The sequence below is a fragment of the Mytilus californianus genome, unplaced genomic scaffold (assembly GCF_021869535.1).
Source record: "Mytilus californianus isolate M0D057914Y unplaced genomic scaffold, xbMytCali1.0.p SCAF_10, whole genome shotgun sequence".
NCBI lineage: Eukaryota > Metazoa > Mollusca > Bivalvia > Mytilida > Mytilidae > Mytilus > Mytilus californianus.
The window spans coordinates 57,732,775-57,740,210 of record NW_026262582.1 but is presented as its reverse complement, the minus strand read 5'-3'; the positions used below and the strand labels follow the sequence as shown (position 1 = coordinate 57,740,210).

The window sequence follows — 7,436 nt, the reverse complement described above, 5'->3', positions numbered from 1 at the left end:
CAAATAAGCACCAATGAAATTGTGTGTTATATCAGTGTTCATGTCGTCACGATAACTTATGCAGTAATGAGGACCAGAAGGTAATCTTTTTCAAGGATAAAATTAAAAAATCCATACCTTGATAATCTTCTGTAACAACATTTAATTAAGGATATATTATTATTTAGACTATTTACAAACACATTTGTCACCCCATTAGAAAAATGACGAAAGCAAATATCGAAAGTAATTTTACGAAAATTATATTCGGAAACGATATAATTCATCCGGACGGTTTTCAAAATCGAGGACCTGCTTCTTCATTCATCGCAAAAGTACACACAAAATAAAAAAGTTGAATTAAGATAGAATGAGCAGTCAGTGAAACAGAGACGAACCTCTGAAAACAATGTTACACAAATATTGATAACTTCTGATTAAAATTGTTTCGATAGCATAAGAGAAAGGCACTAGAGATAGACAAAAAGAGCTAAAATATCATTTTGGAAAATGCATAATGATACAGAACATTTTTAGATTTTGAGGAGGATTTTTTGTGTATGTTGATTATGTGTAACAACAAACAGGTAATGTTGATTGATATTGTCATTTCCCTTGATCATGAAATCATTTTCACTTCTGTTGAATGCATCCCCTAACTCTTCATCTCATTAATATCTGACCATTTTCATCATTAAAAGCTAATATTTATAAAGAACGTCCAAAGACAAATGAAAGATATGTAAACGATGAATGATTTCAAACAACATGACTTCTTGCCAACTGATGATATAAGCTATTTACATCACATTGAGCTATAAAAATATGGAACATTGGCTTATACCCCTATCATCCTGTTGTTTTCCTTTTAATCATTTTCTATAATCATTAATCTATTTCAAAACTTAAAAACTCAGCTAAAATATGCAACTACATTTATCTATGGGGTCATTTTGTAAAAAGAAGATTGAGTTCTTATTATGAATGAGTTACACCAGTTGACCTGGTGTCATTTAACAACCAACTCGTACTGTGATGTAAATGTAATAACATAAGCATTGGGATGTTGAAAATATACAAGAAAATACACGAATACAATTTATTTATAACGAACAAGGTGCTAACAAACAGTCATCTGATATTTAAGGGATTTGAAAAGGAAGAAAAGTGAAAGTGAGCCTTGAACAGTAAAATGCACACTAAAACAACCAAACATAAAAACCCATTAAAAGATATCTAGAGGGCAACAATAATTTATATGTATACTCCAGCTTTAGTAAATGTAATAGATAAAACAGGCAAATTCTTTATAAAAGGTTAATAAAAGGATATGATATACACATGTACATGATGTGCAAATATAACCACTGGTAAGCTTCAGATTCCTGACTTGTACATGTATATGATAAACATGGGTAGGGGGAGAGTGCAGATCTTTAATCACTCATAAATGGTGGCTTTATTCCTAAAAACCTTTTTTTTTTACTGGTGAATAACAAAATTTTACAGATTAATATTAAGAATATGTTAATCATCATCATGCATCTTCCATACATGTGACTTCCATAAATCTCAATTCATATTCGAACAAAAAAGTTGTCTAAAATTGTGTTGTATATTGATTAGCATATTTCAAATACACCTTTTTTTTTATTTTGTGGGAAGGGGAAATAAAAAAAGAGTAGAGAAATTGATTATTACAAATTAAAGCATTTTCAGGTGATTACAGCAGGGAGCTGTTTACTAGGAATCGTGGATACTTACATGTAGTACATATGTAATTATTGAACCTTGTTATCTTATAGAATGTAGGTCAACATTGAGACTAAATATTGTGATTCTGTTGAGAGTTTTTATTTTCATACCTAAACATGCATCTCCTTTTATAACATCACGATGACCATGAGGGCATTCCGATGTAGTGTTGCCACAGAGATTTCTACTTACGTAACTTTCGTTTTTGACAGGTAACCAATCTATAAATACACAGACATTATCGAGTGCAAAATAACATTCCTTATCGCTTGTTATAAATTCATTTCTTCAATGAATACTCATAAAAAAATTTTTGTTTATAACATAAATTAATAATATGAAAATGTTTTGTCGTTAGAAATATATATATAAGTAAAAAATCATTAATAATATCTATGCACACGTACAGAAAAATTGTGTTAACGCATGCCGAAGAATATCTCAAGAACGTTTTGCAGGAAAATATGAATGCCTACTCAAATCCAATCTATCAGAAAAATTGAATTATTAATTTACAGAAGAGTATCCACCATGCACTTGCACTGCACTATTATTAGAATAGTAGAATAGAATAATATACAAATGGATGAAAATGATATATACATGTAACTGTTATATACAAATATTAATATAATTTATAACAACAAACCAGAGTGTACTGAGTTGTATCACTACAATATAATAGACGCACGAACTTGTCTCAGAAAAAAATATATCTCTATACATTAACCTTACTTTCAGGTATAGAGATGTGATTTTTTTTTCTAAGACAAGTGCTTGTGACCATCCACAAGAACTTGCGGTCATCCGATGTTCAGTACTTCAGTACTTTGATTCATATATAAAACACAAATCTTTAGTCTACTGTTTTAGAATTTGAATCTTTCTGTATAACTAGTACATATTTATAATTTCAGGCTATTAAAAAGAATTGAAGAAATATCAGATGGAAATAAATTTAGAATGCAGGTAAGTTTTGTTTACTAGAAGTCATGTCCTCCAACCATTTGCCAACACACCAGTGTATTTTCTCCAGCTACATATGTGCAGTGATTTTTGGCCATCAGACTCAATACCTGTACAAGTGATTGTTAGAACTGTGATGTGCAGTTTTTAATATAACAGAAAATATGAATACATTTTGTATACAAATTACAATGTACCAACATTTTTTAGTAATTTACCTAGGTTTTCTAGGTTTTCTACAAAATACATGTACATAAACTTTGGAACCAAAAAACTAAAAGTTGAGTTGCAAGCAAAGTTTACCAATTAAACAATCACTGAATGAAATATTTTTTGTCGATTAAACATTATGGATTCTTCATAATGAATGAATATTTTCATATGAAAGTGCAACCTGAATTATAACAAACAATTATGTTCAAATATACAAGTGATTTTCAGCAAGCCAAATAGGCTTATGTCAGATGCACTGTCATGATATGGGTCATTTTTAAAAAATGTCGAATTTTCAGTACACCTACGTTATTTAAAAAAAAAATTAATGGAAAATGCAGTTATAAGTGTTTGTGTTTTAACAAAAGTTTATAGGATTTATGAGTCAGAACATCAATAATAAACAGGATTTAGATCTCTTTTGATAAGATTAAAATATGTTTAAGTCCCATTTTTTGCGTAATTTATGTGCCAGGGTAACACATTTCAAATGATTTTTTTCCTATTTTCTGATTGCCTTGATATCTGCAAAAGGAGCTTTTTTTAGAATGTTACTGAAAACTCTAACGATAAATCACAGCTTCTTTATCATTCTGTGTAACATTTTTTCTACAAACTAAATTCAATCGGCGTACATGAAATGCATGTCAATGCTGCTACCGCTACTAGATCAATCCTTAGATTGTTTCTCCCTATAAATATGGAACTATTCAGTGATGATTTCAAAAGCACAAAAGCATCCTAAAAATTTGACACAGCACATTTCTTGCATAACAGTATAGAGAAAAGAAAATTCAAGACATTTAGTGACAAAAATTTTATCATGTCTACGCTGTTACCAATAAATTTATTAATTACATTATTGTATGACATTATCAAGATTGCATCTTTTAATATGTTGCTTCATAAGTTTTGTTTATTTTGATTTGCTTATGAACATGATGAAGAGGGTGGTTTAAATAAGAAACTTTTATTCAATTTTGCAATTTCAAGATTCAGCATATTTTTGAAATGACCCGTTTGTTTTCATTATTGAAAAGAAAAATAAATAAATAAATAAAGTTCAAATTTAGACGAAAATATAGTAAGGCACAATATCAATTGACCACAGATTGTCTGATAGTAAAACAGTTCAAAATAAAGTTAGAAACAAGCTTGCTGTAATTACAAAATAAATTTTTAAATCTGATGTTCACTGGTCGCGTTTATATTGTAATTGTCTTGGATGTCATTGAAAAGTGATGTTCTCAATTGTTCATACTCATAGTGTTTACAATACAACAAAAGATGGGATTCATCCTCTATGGATTGAGACTTGAACATTTTACATAAGCGTTGGTCAGGTGGCACAAAATCTTCCCTTTTCAATCTCAAGAGGTAAACTTCGGCTTCGCATCCGGCTATCACCGATAATTGTTGTCTTGTTAAACATTTTTTCATGTATGGATCTACCTTGTAATCAGATTTAATGTTTTTATACGACCACAAAAAATTTGCATTCGTATAATGCTATCATGTCTTCACATTGTTGTCGTTAGTGTCGTCATCAGAAGACACATTTGGTTTCCGGACAATTTGGGGGTTTTGGTACTAACAGTTTAGGAATTAAGGGCCTAAAAGGACCCAAAAACAAGCATTTTTGTAGTTTTTGGACAATAACTTGTGTGTAAGTGTATGGATCTCTCTGAAATTGTACCACAAGGTTCTATATTACAAAGGGAATGCTGGGATTGAGTTTGGGGGTAATTGCCCCAAATGTTCAGGAATTTAGGGGCAAAAAAGGGGCCAAAAAACATGCATTTTTCTAGTTTCCAGACAATAACTTGTGTTTAAGTGTATGGATCTCTCTGAAATTGTACTACAAGGTTCCATAACACAAAGGGAAGGCTGGGATTGAGTTTGGGGGTAATTGCCCCAAACGTTCAGAAATTAGGGGCCAAAACCAAGCATTTTTCTAGTTTCCAGACAATAACTTGTGTTAAATATAAAAAAAGAAGATGTGGTATGATTGCAAATGAGACAACTCTTCACAAGAGACCAAATGATACAGAAATTAACAACTATAGGTCACCATATGGCCTTCAACAATGAGCAAACCCCATACTGCATAGTCAGCTATAAAAGGCCCTGAAATGACAAATATAAAACAATTCAAACAAGAAAACTAACAGCCTAATTTATGTACAAAAAAATGAACGAAAAACAAATATGTAACACATCAACAAACGACAACCACTGAATTACAGGTTCCTGACATGGGACAGGCACATACATACAGAATGTTGCAGGGTTAAACATGTTAGCGGGATCCCAACCCTCCTCCTAACCTAGGACAGTGGTGTTAAAGTTTATGGGACTCTCTGAAATTGTACATTTTTCCTGAAAAGAAAATAATCTTCAAAATTTGGAGGGGGTGATTTTAAAAAAAAAAAAATTTTTTTGGGGGGTTCATATTTTTTTCTTTAAAATTAAAAAAAAAAATTTATGGGGGGGTATCATTTTTTTTGGGGGGGGGGGGGGGGGGGTGGTTCATACTTTTTCTTCAAGATTTTTCTAAATTTCAAATTTGTTTAAGGGATTTTTTTTTCATAATTTTTTTGTTTTTTTTTTTCACAAAATTTTCCATTTTTACATTGATTATTTCTGATTTATATATAAAAGCAACAAATGCTGATATGGCAGGAGATAAGCACCAAACAGGGTGTGTATATTATTATATATAACAGATTAACTAAGTATTGTGCAACAGCACAGTATTGGGTAATAGCACAGTATTGCGCAATAGCAAGAAATCTTCAATTGAAAATAAATACAAATCTTTTAACCAATTTCAATGGGATTAAATTAAGTCTTTAATTTATGGGGGTTCTAAGTTCTAACCGTATATTATTATTTTGGATATTGGGCCCCATTTTAATACGACCGCAAAAAAATTTTTGTGGTCTTATATTGATATGACGTTGGCGTCGTCGTCGTCGTCGTCCAAAGACACATTAGTTTTCGCACTCTAACTTTAGTTTTAAGTGAATGGATCTCAATGAAATTTCACCATAAGGTTCAATACCACAAAAGGAAGATTGGGATTGATTTTGGGGGTTATGGTACCAACAGTTAAGGAATTAGGGGCAAAAAAGGGGCCAAAAATAAGCATTTTTGTAACTTCCAGACACAACTTGTGTGTAAGTGTATGGATCTCTCTGACATTGTACCACAAGGTTCCATATCACAAAGGGAATGCTGGGAATGATTTTGGGGGTAATTGCCTCCAAATTTTAGGAATAAGGGGCCAAAAAGGGGCAAAAAACAAGCATTTTTCTAGTTTCATGACAATAACCTGTGTGTAAGTGTATGGATCTCTCTGACATTGTTCCACAAGGTTCCATATCACAAAGGGAATGCTGGGATTGATTTTGGGGGTAATTTCCTCCAAATTTTAGGAATAAGGGGCCAAAAAGGGGCAAAAAACAAGCAGTTTTCTAGTTTCATGACAATAACTTGTGTGTAAGTGTATGGATCTTTATGAAATTGTACTACAAGGTTCCATATCACAAAGGGACAGCTGGAATTGAGTTTGGGGGTAATTGCTCAAAACGTTTAGGAATAAGGGGCCAAAAAGGGGCCAAAGATAAGCATTTTTCTAGTTTCCAGACAATAACTTGTGTTCAAGTGTATGGATTTCTCTGAAATTGTACTGCAAGGTACCATACCACAAAGGGAAGGCTGGGATTGATTTTGGGGGTAATTGCCTTAAAATTTTAGGAATAAGGGGCCATAAAGGGGCAAAAAAACCAAGCATTTTTCTAGTTTCAGGACAACAACTTGTGTGTAAGTGTATGAATCTTTATGAAATTGTACTACAAGGTTCCATATCACAAAGGGAAAGCTGGGTTTGAGTTTTGGGGTAATTGCCTTAAACGTTTAAGAATTTGGGGCCAAAAAGGTGCCAAAAAACAAGCACAAAGGGAAGGCTGGGATTGAGTTTGGGGGTGATGAATCATAAGGGGGGTTCAAAAAAATTTGGGGGGGCGGATTTTTTTTTCCTTTTTTTTCTTTAAAATTTTCCATTTTAAATTGGTTATTTTTGATTTATATATAAAAGCAAATAATAATGATATGGTTTGAATAGGTAAATTAAAATTTTTTAAGTTCTGAGATCACATTCATTCTGTGTCAGAAACCTATGCTGTGTCAAATATTTAATTACAATCCAAATTCAGTGCTGTATCAAGCTTGGATGTTGTGTCCATACTTGTCCCAACTGTTCAGGGTTCGACCTCTGTGGTCGTATCAAGCTGCGCCCCAGCGGAGCATTTTATTGTCTATTATTTTAAAAACCGTTATAAATAGAGAAATTCTGACGAAGCAAAAATGTTCACAATGTTGAGCTCTACCAATTGGCAAGTTACGTCAAAACTGTCAGGGGACTTCGTATAGGAGTTATTGCCCTTAAATGACAAATTTTACTATTTTTATGCCCTCGCTGTAGCGGAGGGGGCATTAAGTTTTACCCTTGTCTGTCCGTA

General features: G+C 32.2%; 1 protein-coding gene across 1 annotated transcript in view; it reads left to right on the top strand.

The window, feature by feature from the left end:
- The first annotated feature begins 281 nt into the window (after positions 1 to 281).
- LOC127718891 (voltage-dependent L-type calcium channel subunit beta-1-like) overlaps positions 282 to 7,436 on the top strand; it is a 66,140-nt gene continuing 58,985 nt past the window's right edge. The window contains exons 1-2 of the mRNA XM_052224976.1: positions 282 to 566; positions 2,652 to 2,703. The gene's annotated coding sequence lies outside the window, so the exon portion shown is untranslated. The remainder of the gene's footprint in view (positions 567 to 2,651; positions 2,704 to 7,436) is intronic.